Source organism: Humulus lupulus, chromosome 3, assembly GCF_963169125.1.
Source record: "Humulus lupulus chromosome 3, drHumLupu1.1, whole genome shotgun sequence".
In the NCBI taxonomy this organism is placed as follows: Eukaryota; Viridiplantae; Streptophyta; class Magnoliopsida; order Rosales; family Cannabaceae; genus Humulus; species Humulus lupulus.
In genome coordinates, this window is record NC_084795.1 from 231,749,082 (window position 1) to 231,762,661 (window position 13,580).

The window sequence follows — 13,580 nt, forward strand, 5'->3', positions numbered from 1 at the left end:
GCTTGGGATGAGTGGAGGATGTTGGTAGGATTTTTTTTATGTTTGGTTGAAGTTTGAAAGAGTTTTAGTAAGGTTTGGCTCGGGGAAAATCGAAGGAGGAAAAATGCAGGAGTTGTTGTGCTGTGACCAGCGCTACAGTGCTAGTCACTGAGCACTGTAGTGCTAGGCCATGTTGTCTGGGGCATTTTAGAATCTGTTTGTAGCGCCCTCCTTAGAGCGCTGTAGCGCTACCCTGTTTCCAGAAAAGTGTTTTTGAGTTATTTTCAAGGGTTTTTGCCCGGGGGTTCGGGGTTTGATTCCACCACCCCGTTTGGTGGAATTAGGACTTCCCGAGGGCTCGGGATTGGTCCCGAGGCTAGGTTTTGGACTGAGGTTTGGTGATTATTCTGATATATGGTTATGACTAGGTGTACGCTAAGGCTCAAGAGGGATCATGCTTGAGGATCAATTGAACAAAGCTAGCAAAGCTAAAAGTAAGAAAACTACACCCGATTATGTGTTCGTGATCGGACTAAGTGCTCCCGATGACTGTATAATGTCATAGATGGTATTACGCCATGGGACATATGATAAATGGCCTAAGGGTGCCATAAATTATATTTGTGCACAGGGCGGCGCTCGGCCACTGTTACTCGAGGACAGCTTGATATTCACTGAGCTCGGTTTAAGCGGGCCGGAGTCAGTGGGATAATTAGTGGGTGCGGCCTAAGGGCGTTAACCCTAGTTATCATATGTGGATTGATTATTGATATGGAATGATAGACTTGGTATGCTGAATACTTGGATAACATGAATGCTTAACTGTTGAGTACATGCTTATGCGGTATGAGATATCTGATTGTCTATTGATTGATTGTACTTTGTTATTGTGTTTTCTTGCTGGGCCTTGGATCACGGGTGCTACGTGGTGCAGGTAATGGCAAAGGCAAGTTGGACCAAACCTAAGATGGAGAGCTGCGGGGCCGAATGTACATAGTCAGTTGTTCGGCCGCCACGGCTGAGGAGTGGAACAGGACGAGAAATGCTTATCCATCTGTTTTGCCTTAGAATGGCTAATCAGTGTATTTAAATCTTAAATCTTTTGTAAACAGTGTTTAATTACTAATTTTGGGATCCCATGTAAAAAGAAAATGTTTATTTAAAAGAAATGCGGCTTTCGAAACCAAAATCTTTTAACCCTAGCTCAACTATAGTTTCAGTAACACGTTTCTAACTGAGTGACTTGATTAGCAAGTCTTGCACTTTTATAAACACATAGTGTAACGGTCTTGGCTATCCAGGCTGTTACAGACCCCTTCGAGGCGGAAGAGTGGCTTAGAAATGTGGAGCCGATCCTGACTCACATGAATCTCGGCAACGCGGACCGCATATCCTGCATTTCGTCTCTACTCAAGAAAGATGCTAGAATATGGTGGGATTTAGTTCAGCAGACTCAGGATGTTGCCACCATGACTTGGACCATATTTGTTTAGTTGTTCCACAAAAAGTACTACAATTAAGCAATTATCGCATCAAGAGTCGAGGAGTTTGCTGGTCTGAAGCATGGGAGTTTATCAGTGGCAGAATATGCTCGGCAGTTCGACCGATTAGCCAAGTTTGCACCAGAAATGGTTCCAATTGACTTTTTGAGGGTGACCAAGTTTGTTAGAGGACTTCGACCAAAGATTGATTAAGGGCTAAGCTAGCAAACCCGGGAAATAATACCTATGCCGATGTTCTAGAAATGGCAATAGAAGTAGAAAGGCTACAGGCGAATGTTGGTAAAGAGAAGGCCAATAAGCCTGAGCCTAAACAACCAAGTCAACCTCAGAATGGTCGGAACAACCACAACAACAACAACAATCAGTCTAATAACAACAACGGTCAGAAAAGAAGGCATCCTGACAATAAGCAGTCCGACAGCGATAAAAGGGCACGGACGAACAATGGAAGTAATAGGCCGGGTTAGGTAGAATACTCGTAATGTGCTAAGTGCCAAAAGAAACATCCCGGTGAATGTCATGCGAACACCAAGGGATGCTTTAATTGTGGCCAGGAAGGACACCGGAAGAGAGAATGTCCCTAGCTCAAGTCAGAAGGGAAAAAGGAAGACAAGATGGTTCCTGCCAGGGTATTTTCCTTAACCCAAGGAGAAGCTCATGATAGCAATAAAGTGGTCACAAGCCAGGTTTCTATCCTCAATAATATATGTTCTGTATTATTTGATTTGGGAGCCACTCATCCGTATACCTCGTTAGGAATGATAGAAAAACTATACAAACCTTGTGAAAGATTTAGAACTAGGTTTGTAACAGAGTTGCCTTCGAGCAAAGTAGTTCTATCATCACAGATAGTACGAGGTATACCAATGAAGATTGAAGACGTAGAATTAGAAGGAGACTTGATAGAACTGGAGATCAAAGACTTCGACGTAATACTAGGCATGGACTAGCTAGCAAGGCATGGCGCAACCATCGACTGAAAATGCAAGAAAGTGATGTTCGAGACTCCTGACGGCTAGAGATTATGCTTTATGGGACAAGTTTCAAGATTACGCACACCGCTTATATCATCTCTCAAAGCTCAGAGGATGATAGAAAAAGGATGTCAAGCATTCTTAGCCAGTGTCACAGATGTGGTAAAGGAAACACCACTAAAGGTTGAAGACGTCCACATTGTGCACCGAGCAAATTGACTTCACAATCAAACTAGTATCGGGCACCGAGCCTATCTCCAAGGAACCATACCGAATGGCAACTACTGAACTCAAGGATTTAAAGACACAGCTACAAGAGCTCCTAGACTTGGGTTTCATTAGACCGAGCCATTCGCAATGGGGAGCACCGGTTCTATTTGTGAAAAAGAAGGACAAAAGTATGCGGATGTGCATAGATTACCGCGAGCTGAATAAGGTGACGATTGAGAATAAGTACCCGCTACCCCAGATTGATGACTTATTTGATCAACTCCGAGGCGCGACCGTGTTCTCAAAGATTGATCTACGGTTTGGGTATCATCAGCTCAAGGTGCAGGAAGAGGATATTCCCAAGATAGCCTTTAGAACTTGTTATGGGCATTACGAGTTTTTAGTCATGTCTTTCGGTCTTACCAAAGCTCCAGACGCGTTTATGGATTTAATGAATAGGGTCTTTAAGGACTACTTGGATAAATTCGTCGTAGTGTTCATCGATGACATCTTAGTATACTCAAAGGACAAAGTCGAGCACGAGGAACATTTGAGGTTGATCTTATTACGACTAAAGGAGCATCAACTTTATGCCAAGTTCAAGAAGTGTGAGTTTTGCTTTTGCAAGTAGCATTCCTCGGGCACATTGTATCCAAGGACGGAGTTGCAGTAGACCCATATAAGGTAGAGGCTGTGAAGGATTGGCCAAGACCAAAGAACGCATCAGAGGTAAGAAGCTTTCTGGGATTAACAAGTTATTATCGGAGGTTTGTAGAAGGCTTTTCTAAGATAGCCACTCCGCTCACCAATCTGACCCCGAAACAGCAGAGGTTCAACTGGACTGATAAGTGTGAAGAGAGTTTCCAGTTTCTGAAGGATAAGTTGTGCTCAGCACCAATACTCTGTGTACCGACACCCAATGAGAAGTTTGTAGTCTACTGTGATGCGTCGAAGCAAGGGTTGGGTTGCGTGCTGATGCTGAATGACAAGGTAATAGCCTACACCTCAAGGCAGTTGAAGGAGTACGAGCAATGCTATCCAATACAAGATATGGAGTTGGCAGTAGTGGTCTTTGCGTTCAAAATCTGGCGCCATTATCTTTACAGAGAGCGATGTGAGATTTATACGGACCACAAAAGCTTAAAGTACTTCTTCACTCAGAAGGAGCTCAACATGAGGCAGCGCAGGTGGTTAGAACTAGTGAAGGACTATGACTGCGAAATCCTATACCACCCGGGAAAGGCAAACATAGTTGCTGATGCGCTAAGTAGGAAGAGTTATGGAGGTATAGTAGCTCTAGCCGGAATAGAAAAGCCGCTTCAGTAGGAGTTGATCAGTGCCGGAATAGAAGTAGTCATCGGTAAGTTGGCTAACTTGTTTATCCAGTCAAGTCTGTTAGAAGATATACGGATTGGACAAGGGCATGATGACACAGTAGTAGCACATATGGATGTAGTTAGAGAAGGTAAGGCCACAAATTTCTCAATATCAGGTCAAGGGTTATTGAGATATAAGGATAGAGTATGCGTGCCAAATGATCAAAGGATTAAGATGATGATTTTAGAAGAAGCGCACAGTACCCCATACTCAGTTCACCTAGGGTTGACCAAGATGACTCACGACATCAAGGCAATATATTGGTGGCCAAGAATGAAGAAGGATATAGCAGAATTTATGTCTAAGTGTTTAGTATGCCAGCAAGTGAAAGCAGAACATCAGTGGCCTGCAGGCTTATTGCAACCACTTAGCATTCTAGAATGGAAATGGGACGATATAGCCATGGATTTCGTGACGGGTTTGCCACGAACAAATAAGCAACATGATTCGGCTTGGGTAGTAATAGATAGACTAACTAAGTCAGCTTATTTCCTGCCTATTAAGACTTCATACATAGTGGATCAATACGCAGACATCTATGTCCAAGAGATAGTACGGTTGCATGGAATCTCGAAAACAATAGTATCCGATATAGGATCAATGTTTACATCAAGATTTTGGGGAAGTTTGTAGCAAGCCATGGGTACCAAGTTAAGTCTTAGTACGGTATTCCATCCTCAGATAGACGGTCAGTCTGAGCGTACCATACATATTTTAGAAGATATGTTGTGCGCTTGTGTACTTGATTTCGGAGGAACATGGAATAAGTATATGCCGCTGATAGAATTCTCCTACAACTATAGCTACCAGTCAATGATCGGGATGGCGCCTTATGAGTTACTTTATGGAAGAAGGTGCCGATCGCCGTTACATTGGGACGAGGTAGGAGAAAGGCAGCTTCTTGGTCCCGAAGCTGTTAGAAAAGCTCAGGAAGCGGTAGCACTGATTAGAAAGCGTATGCTCGCTGCTCAAAGCCGTCAGAAAAGTTATGCGGATGCCAAGCGACAGGATGTGGAATTCAAAGTCAGAGATCAATTCTTCCTAAAGATATCTCCTATGAAAGGTGTGAAGCGGTTTGGGAAGAAAGGCAAGCTTAGTCCCAGGTTTATAGGTCCTTTTGAGATATTGGACAAAGTGGGAGCAGTTGCATATAGATTAGCCCTACCGCCAGCATTAGCAGATAGTCACAATGTGTTCCACATCTTGATGCTACAAAAGTATGTGTCAGACCCATCTCACGTCCTCAAGTATGATACAATAGCACTCCAGAAAGACTTGAGTTACGAGGAACGACCGGTTAGCATCCTAGATAGAGGGATGAAGCAGTTACGGTCCAAGAGTATTCTGATATTCAAAGTCCTATGGAGTAATAGTTATGAACGAGAGGCAACATGGGAGTTGGAAGAGGATATGCAAGCTCAGTATCCAGATTTGTTTGGTAAGTAAATTTCGGGAACGAAATTCTTTGTAGTAGGGGAGAATTGTAGAGTCTCAGAATGTTTACTTAGCTAGATAGTAGTAGTAGTAGTAGTAATAGCTAGTAGTAGTTATAGTATGTTTATTACTAGGGAGTTTGGTTCAAGCCGGGACTTAGTTGAACACTCCTAGCAACACTTATAGATTTTATAAGTTTAACCTATAGTTAAGAATATTAATTATAACATAAGGTTTGATTAATATAGCTAATTATAAAGATGTTATTTATTATACTATAAGGTTTAAATAGAATTAATAAGATCATGACATTTGTCGTGTGTAGGTTTATTTAAGGATTTAATTATAGTTTAAGCAAAAGAAAGTTCAAGAAAACTCTAGAACCTTCCAAGACCAATAAGAGCATGACATTTGTCATAACCTTGTTTATTTGAGGATTTAAGTGGATAATTCAAAAATAGAGGTTTCTAGAAGCTTAAGACCCTTCCAAAACCTGCTGGAATCTCGTATTACTCAGTCTAACCTATTTAATCATTTCAAATTAAGCTGATAATGTGCAATTACGTGTTTAAAATATTCACGTATGCCGATATATCGTAGCCTAGGAGCCGATATATCGCCACACGGGGAATACGAAAAACACGTGAACTTCGCAAAAACGCTTTGATGAACTCTCGAGATATAAGCACAGGCGATATATCGCCTACAATGGGCGATATATTGGCTCTAGGGTTACATTTTCAAAGGATTTTAAAACCGAGCTCAATTCAATACTCAACCTCTTGATAAGCCTCTAAACGTTTTGACCGAGTCTTAAGCCTCTGTTGAACGAATATTCAAATATTTTTTAATTAATATTCATTATTTTTATTCAAGCTAAAAGAAGATCTTTCCACACCTAGAACTCTATAAATAGGACCTAGTACCCAGCCATTTCTCTCATTCTTCAAGCTGTGTTCAGAGCCTTCAAGCTGCCAGGATTGCTATAGACTGTTAAACACTTGGGTTGGGGTATAAGCTTTATCATCTTAAGCTTTATAAACACTTGGGAAGTAAGATAATGGTGTGTTTTTCTATATTGAGGTGCAGTTTGGTTCTAGTACATCCAAAGGTATTCCTATTCCTAGTTCATTTATGTATGTCTCTTTAGTTTCTTTTAGTTTCTTTACTCAAATCCTAACTCGTTGTTTTCTATTCTTGGTTAGGTATTTAAGTTCTTTGAACTTAAGGTTTCTTTTCGGTAAGTTTCATCTTGATGGTTTAGTTCATTTCTTTATCATCGATTTCTTTAGAAATACTCACCTTCTTATTATTGGTTTTAGGAGTGTTCCAAATCCCGTCCTTGTTCTCATAAATACCTGTATTGGTAAGGAAAATAGGATAGAATTTTATATGTTTATATGATATGTTATGTTATCTTATGTTACATTATGTATAGTATGTTTATAGACCTTGGGTATATGACTTGTCTAGCTAGCAAGCCCCAATAATTTATGGGCATATGACTTGCTTAGCTACCAAGCCCCACAAATCTATTGGGCATATGACTTGCTTAGTTAACAAGCCCCAATAATGGCCATTGTAGTAGTATATGACATATGTTTATAGTATATGTTCATGATATAGTTTATGTGTATTTTTTATGTTTTTAGTAGATTTTTCTTGCTGGGCATTAGGCTCATTCCTTTATTTTTATGTATGCAGGGAAATAGTTATGGCAGCGGAAGGATTTTTTGGCAGCTTGGGGTTGTGTATTGAGGAAGAATGGATTCGGTGGACTGCGTGAACAATTCGAGGACGACGTTATTTTCAGTCTTTTTAATTATGTTTCTATGTATTTTTCGCACTTGGTTTTGTAAATAATTTTAATTAAGTTGAAGTTATGTTTTATTTTTCAAACAATGGGATCCCATACCTCGAATTTATGAATTTCAACATTTGTTTTATAGTTTTTAATAAATGTATGAATGTTTCGTATGTATGTTTTTCTTAAGAATAGTGTCTATGTATAGTAGTTTTAATGGTCCAAAGTCTTAGAATTAGTTGGGTCATTACAATAGCGGTATGATCTGTGTAGACAATCACCTTATTACCAATTAAATATGGCCTGAACTTATCGAACGCAAAGACAACTGCAAGTAATTCCTTCTCAATAGTTGCATAATTTAATGGAGCATCATTCAAGGTTCGACAAGCATAATAAATCGTTCAAAATACCTTGTCAACTCGCTGTCCCAAAACCGCTCCTACTGTATAATCGCTCGCATCGCACATTAATAGGAGCAGATACCGATTTCTCCTTCAGCGCGTTAAATGCCCTTACACATTCAACATCGAAGTGAAACACTACACCATTCATAAGTAAAGTGGATAGGGGCTTCGAAATCTTCGAAAAGTCCTTTATAAACCTCCTATAAAATATAGCATGGCCCAAAAAACTACGAACCCCCTTAACAAACACCGGTGGAGGTAAGTTTTCTATTGTAGATATCTTGGCCCTCTCTACTTCAATACCATGGCGTGAAATTTTGTGGCTTAAGACTATTCCTTCTGTCATCATAAAGTGACATTTCTCCCAATTTAATATTAAATTTGACTCCTCCATCTTTTCAAAACCCTCTCCAAATTAGCCAAACATCCATCAAAAGATGCCCCAAAGACTGAAAAGTCATCCATAAAGATCTCTATACCTTTTTCCACCATGTCTGAGAAGATAGACATCATACATCTCTGAAATGTTGCTGGAGCATTACATAACCCAAACGACACTTTCCGACATGCAAATGTTCCATAAGGGCACGTGAAGGTGGTCTTTTCTTGATCCTCCGGTGCTATGGGAATTTGATGGTATCTCGAATACCCATCCAAGAAACAGTAATAAAGATGGCCTGCCAATCTGTACAACATCTGATCTACAAAAGGCAAGGGGAAATGGTCCTTCCTTGTTTCCTTATTCAGTTTACGGTAGTCTATAGAAATTCTCCATCCCGTCACTGGACGAGTTGGAAGTAATTCATCATTATCATTCTTAACCACCATCATGCCACCCTTCTTCGGGACTACCTGAACAGGACTAACCCATGCACTGTCATATATTGGGTAAATCACCCCTGCATCCAACCATTTAAGGATTTCATTCCTTACTACCTCCTTCATTAAAGGATTAAGCCTCCTCTGAGCATCGATACTAGGCTTACTATCCTCCTCCATTAATATATGGTGCTTCATCGTTCAAGGGCTTATGCCCTTGATATCTGCCAAAGTCCACCCAATTGTTAGCTTGTGAGCCCTCAACACTCTAAGCATCTTATCTTCTTGAATCAGAGACAACGAAGTTGAAATAATAACTGGTAGTGTGTTTTTCTCACCTAAATATGCATACCTAAGGTGATCAGGCAATGTCTTTAACTCATGAACTGGTGCCTTCTCAATAGATGGGAGAGGTCTCTCAGAAACTTTCCCCAATTGCTCATATTTCTTTTTATAAATTTGCCCCGATGAGTTCAAACACTTAACATATTCGCTGGCTTCAGTACCATCACACTCTTTTGGACTTGCAACCAAACTCAACTCAAGTGGATCTTCAATAGACTTGACCCCTTCCTCTTGTTACTCCAATACACTAACACTGAAACAATTGTCACTAGTTGAAGGATATTTCAAGGCTTTAAAAACATTTAAAACTACATCATCACCTTGTGCTCTGAGCCTTAACTCACCCTTTTGGACATCTATCAAAGCTTGACCGGTGGCTAAAAATGGCCTTTCCAATATAATAGGCACGTTCTCATCTTCCTCCATATCTAAAACAGTGAAATCTGCTGGAAAGATAAATTTATCTACCTTTACTAGAACATCCTCTATAATACCTTGATGGTGTGTTAATGAACGGTCAGCCAATTGAACAGTAATAGTAGTGGGTCTAGCTTCCCCCAAACCAAGTCTTCTAAGTACAGAAAACAACATTAAATTAATGCTTTCACCCAAATCACATAAAGCCCTCTCTCAATGAAAGTTCCCAATGGTCCAAGGTATAGTGAAGCTGCCCAAATCTCTTATCTTTTGAGGAAGTTTCTTTTGAATAATTGCACTACATTCTTCTATCAATGCCATGGTTTCATAATCCTCCATTTTCTCTTATTAGACAATATCTCTTTCATAAACTTCACATAACTAGGCATTTTTTCAAGAGCCTCAGCAAAGGGAATGTTAATATGAAGTTTCTTAAATACCTCAAGAAATTTGGAGAATTGTTTGTCAAGATTGGCCTTTCAAAACCGTTGAGGATAAGGAATCTTTGGTGTAGGCTCGGTGTATTTTGGCTTTTCTTTCTTTGGAAGGTCTTCAGTAACCTCCTCTTGTGCTGGACTAGTGGCATGTTGATCCTCTATCTTCTTTCATTTTTCATCCACTGTAGGCCCATCGTACTTAGTCCCACTCCTTAAAGTGAAAGCTTGACATTGCTCTTTGGGATTTACCTATGTGGAACTAGGAAAATTCCCTTGTGGTCTACTAGAAAGTAGTTTAGCCAACTGACCCATTTGTGTCTCCAAATTCCTAATTGAAGACCTTGTCTATGTCATGAATAGATTTAACTGGTTAGGTTAAGTTGTTGGTGAGTTCATTGGAGGATGTGGTAGTGGATGAGATGGGCGTGGGTTTGGATCATAATAAGGCCTAGAGTGTAGTCCATAAGTCGGTTGTTGAGGTGGATACTGTGTTTGTAAACCTTGGTTATTTTTCCAAGACAGGTTTGGGTGATTTTTCCACGCAGGAGTATATGTATTTGAGTAAGTGTTGGGTGCAGGTCTTGAAAAGTTACCAATAGCATGTGCCTGTTCCAAAGGCATATTGTTCACGTCTGTTGAGCAACTAGCAGTGCTCGGGCATTGCTCATAAGAATGCGGACCCCCACAAATCTCACCACTCATTACATTCTGTACTTGCATTGCTTGGGCGGCGAGGTAATTCTGCTGCAAATACATAGTTAGAGATGTCACTTGAGCGGTCAATAAAGCAATATGATTGACCTCTAAAACTCCTGCCACCTTCTTATTCTCACGATTAGTGGGCCAATTGTAGTTATTCATGGCCATCTCTTCTAGTAATTCATAAGCTTCATTAGTGCTTTTTCTCATAAATGCTCCTCCTGATGCTGCATCAATAATTTTCCTTGTATTTTCCCCCAAACCATTGCAAAATGTGTGCACAACCAGCCACTACTCTATTATATGATGTGGGCACTTCCTTTGCAACTCATTAAAATGTTCCCACACATCATATAAAGACTCCCCATCCAACTGATGAAAGTTATTAATCTTTGCTCTATATCGGGCTGACTTCGCAAGAGGAAAATATTTACCAAGGAATTTATGAGCCAAGTCTTCCCAAATGACTATAGATTTGTCTTGTAATGAATTCAACCAACTCTTAGCTTTGTCTCTTAATGAAAACGGGAATAATCTTAATCTGACAACATCGCTACTCACCCCATTCATTTTGAATGTTGCATAGAGCTCTAAAAATTTGGTAATATGGAGATTCAGATCCTCATTTGGTAATCCCCCGAATTGTACACAATTTTGTATAATCTGAATAATCAAGGGTTTTATCTCAAAATTATTTGCCTCTATAGTAGAAGGACAAATACTTAAATGTATCCCCGTAACAGTAGGGAGTACATAATTTCTCAATGGTGGGTTAGCCTCAGCTGCTACGTTACTCGCATTACCCAGATTTGCATTGTTGTCGACACCGTTATTCGCGTTCTCAGCCATGGAAAAATCCAACCGTTTCTTTATCTTTCGATTTTGTCTGCACGCTCTCTGAATTTCAAGATCTACCAGTATGAGTTCCTTTTGTCTACTTCCCCGCATATACCAATAATTCCCAAAACACAATACACTCGCAATCTGAATGAGTACATAAAGTAAAAAACCAAATTAGAACAAAAAACAATTAATTTTGATATTGGATATTAGTCCCCGGCAATGACGCCAAAAACTTGATCGATAAATTATGATACGCAAGTATACACAATCGATTCAAGTAATATAGATAGTAAATAAGAATCGTTCCCACATAGACTATAACCCAATAGCCAATAATTGCTCTTTACTTTCTATTTGGCAAGTAAAATTAAGAAGAATAAATCTAACTACAAGTACAATTTAAATAATTGTGAAAAAAGAAATTAATCAAAAGGTAAAAATCAATAATAAAAAGACCTAGGGTATTAACTTCATCAACTTTTCATTCAATTAATTATACTAATCAGTTCTAAATGTCTTTCTTCCTATTCTAATAGCAGGTTAAAAAATATCGATTCCTATTCTTTTTCAAGATATAAGATCTTAACCTATATGTATGTTTTCTACATCTCTGTGACAAACTTAAACACATAGCAGGCATTAAGCATAAAAACCTAATTGCTACACAAGCCATAAAGGTACTTTCGTCCAATATGTAACCTATGTCTATATAACGATAGCATATTCAATTCACATCTTTCAAATTTTGAATCAATATCATAAATCAAGCAAATATTGATAAGATATTTACTAGAATTAAGAAAACATTATATATATATTAGAATAAAGAATAATCAATAGAACATCATAACAACATTAAATAGAAATCCAAGCGATTACATTAACCCCTAGATAGAGGATTTTTCATAGATAGAGGATTTTTCAGAAATAATAACAATAACATTCAGAAAATTTTTCATAGAAAATGACCTAAAGAATTAAGATGAAGAAGAAATCTAGAAAACAATAAAAACAGAAGAAGTAATCTAGAAACAATGAACCAATAGTCTTTTCTTAATCTAGGGTTTACAAACTCATCCGCCCCCTTAAATTCGCATAATAATGTCACTTAAATAGTTTTTTTAATTCTCCAAAGTGAAAATACCGTTTTGTCCTTCTAAAAGTGTCTTCAAATTAGAAAATCACGTCGATGCGCTGTAGTGCTATTTACATAATCAAATTCAATTGAAAATTTGCGAACTAGCGCTTGTTTACAGCGCTGTAGCGCTACCATTAGGTCTCCAAAATTAAAATCAACTAGCGTTGTAGCCTACTTACAATGACAAAAGTCCTTCAAACAACCAATTAGCGTTGTATTGCTATTAAGCTAGCGCTGGGGCGCTATTCACAGTGACTTAACTCGAACTCCTTTCTTCCAAAACGACTCACTTTTCTCCAAAATTGCTCCATTTTCTCCCAATTTTACTTCATTCATCTCTTTTCACCTTCTTAACATTGAAAACCTGAAACATGAACAAACAAGCATAAATATGCAATAAGATAGCCCTAAACTAATGAAAAGCTTCCTAAAAACTAGACCATAAATAAGCCTAAAACTCGTTTATCACCACTAAAGAAATTTTTTTGCCCGTGTGCCTTAACAAGGAACTAAAAGAATCAATCTGACTCTTTTCGTTTACCTTTGCAAACATGATGTTGACAGACTAATGGAGCAAGGGAAATATGGACATGTTTGCCCAAGGTTACTTCTAAGATGCAAACAGGGATAAAAATGTCAAGCATGTAAACTTGCTTGAAAACTTTGTTAGCATTATCTGTTCATCCTTTCATCTCCAATCTGACACCTTTCTCCAACTTGAGGTTTACCAAGGTAATCCTTTATCAAGGAGACAAGAGAAGAGTCGACCCCAAACTAGAAGGAGAATAAATGGAGATGCTCCTCAAAGATCAACTCGCGAGCCGAACCCCAAAGATATTCATGTCCGGTATAACCAAACCTACCAGGGGTATGAACAAAGATAGCTTCTCAGAGGGATCACTGTTAAAGACTACTTCATAAAGAGATCCCGATTAGAAAAAAAAAGATAACCTCGAATTTTTATCTTAATTATTATGTACCCTAATTTCAGCATGAATCCTTCACATAACTCGGGTACAGCTAGCAAATAAATATATGGAAGAAATAACCAAGGAATCCATTTATTATCCATGTGGACAGCTCATTTTTCACGATGATTATACGAGCTAGGGATGCATAGGTTGCGAAGCGCAAGCTAATGATATTGATATGGCCTCCATAGTACGAGCTCAGAGATATATATATCCAACTCATG

The 13,580-nt window shown here is 38.9% G+C and overlaps 1 non-coding gene across 1 annotated transcript; it reads left to right on the plus strand.

Moving 5' to 3' along the window:
- The first annotated feature begins 10,702 nt into the window (after positions 1–10,702).
- On the plus strand, positions 10,703–10,808 carry LOC133828125 (small nucleolar RNA R71). Its single transcript, XR_009890764.1, has one exon. It is a non-coding gene; the product is annotated as a small nucleolar RNA R71 (small nucleolar RNA).
- The last annotated feature ends 2,772 nt before the right edge of the window (positions 10,809–13,580 follow it).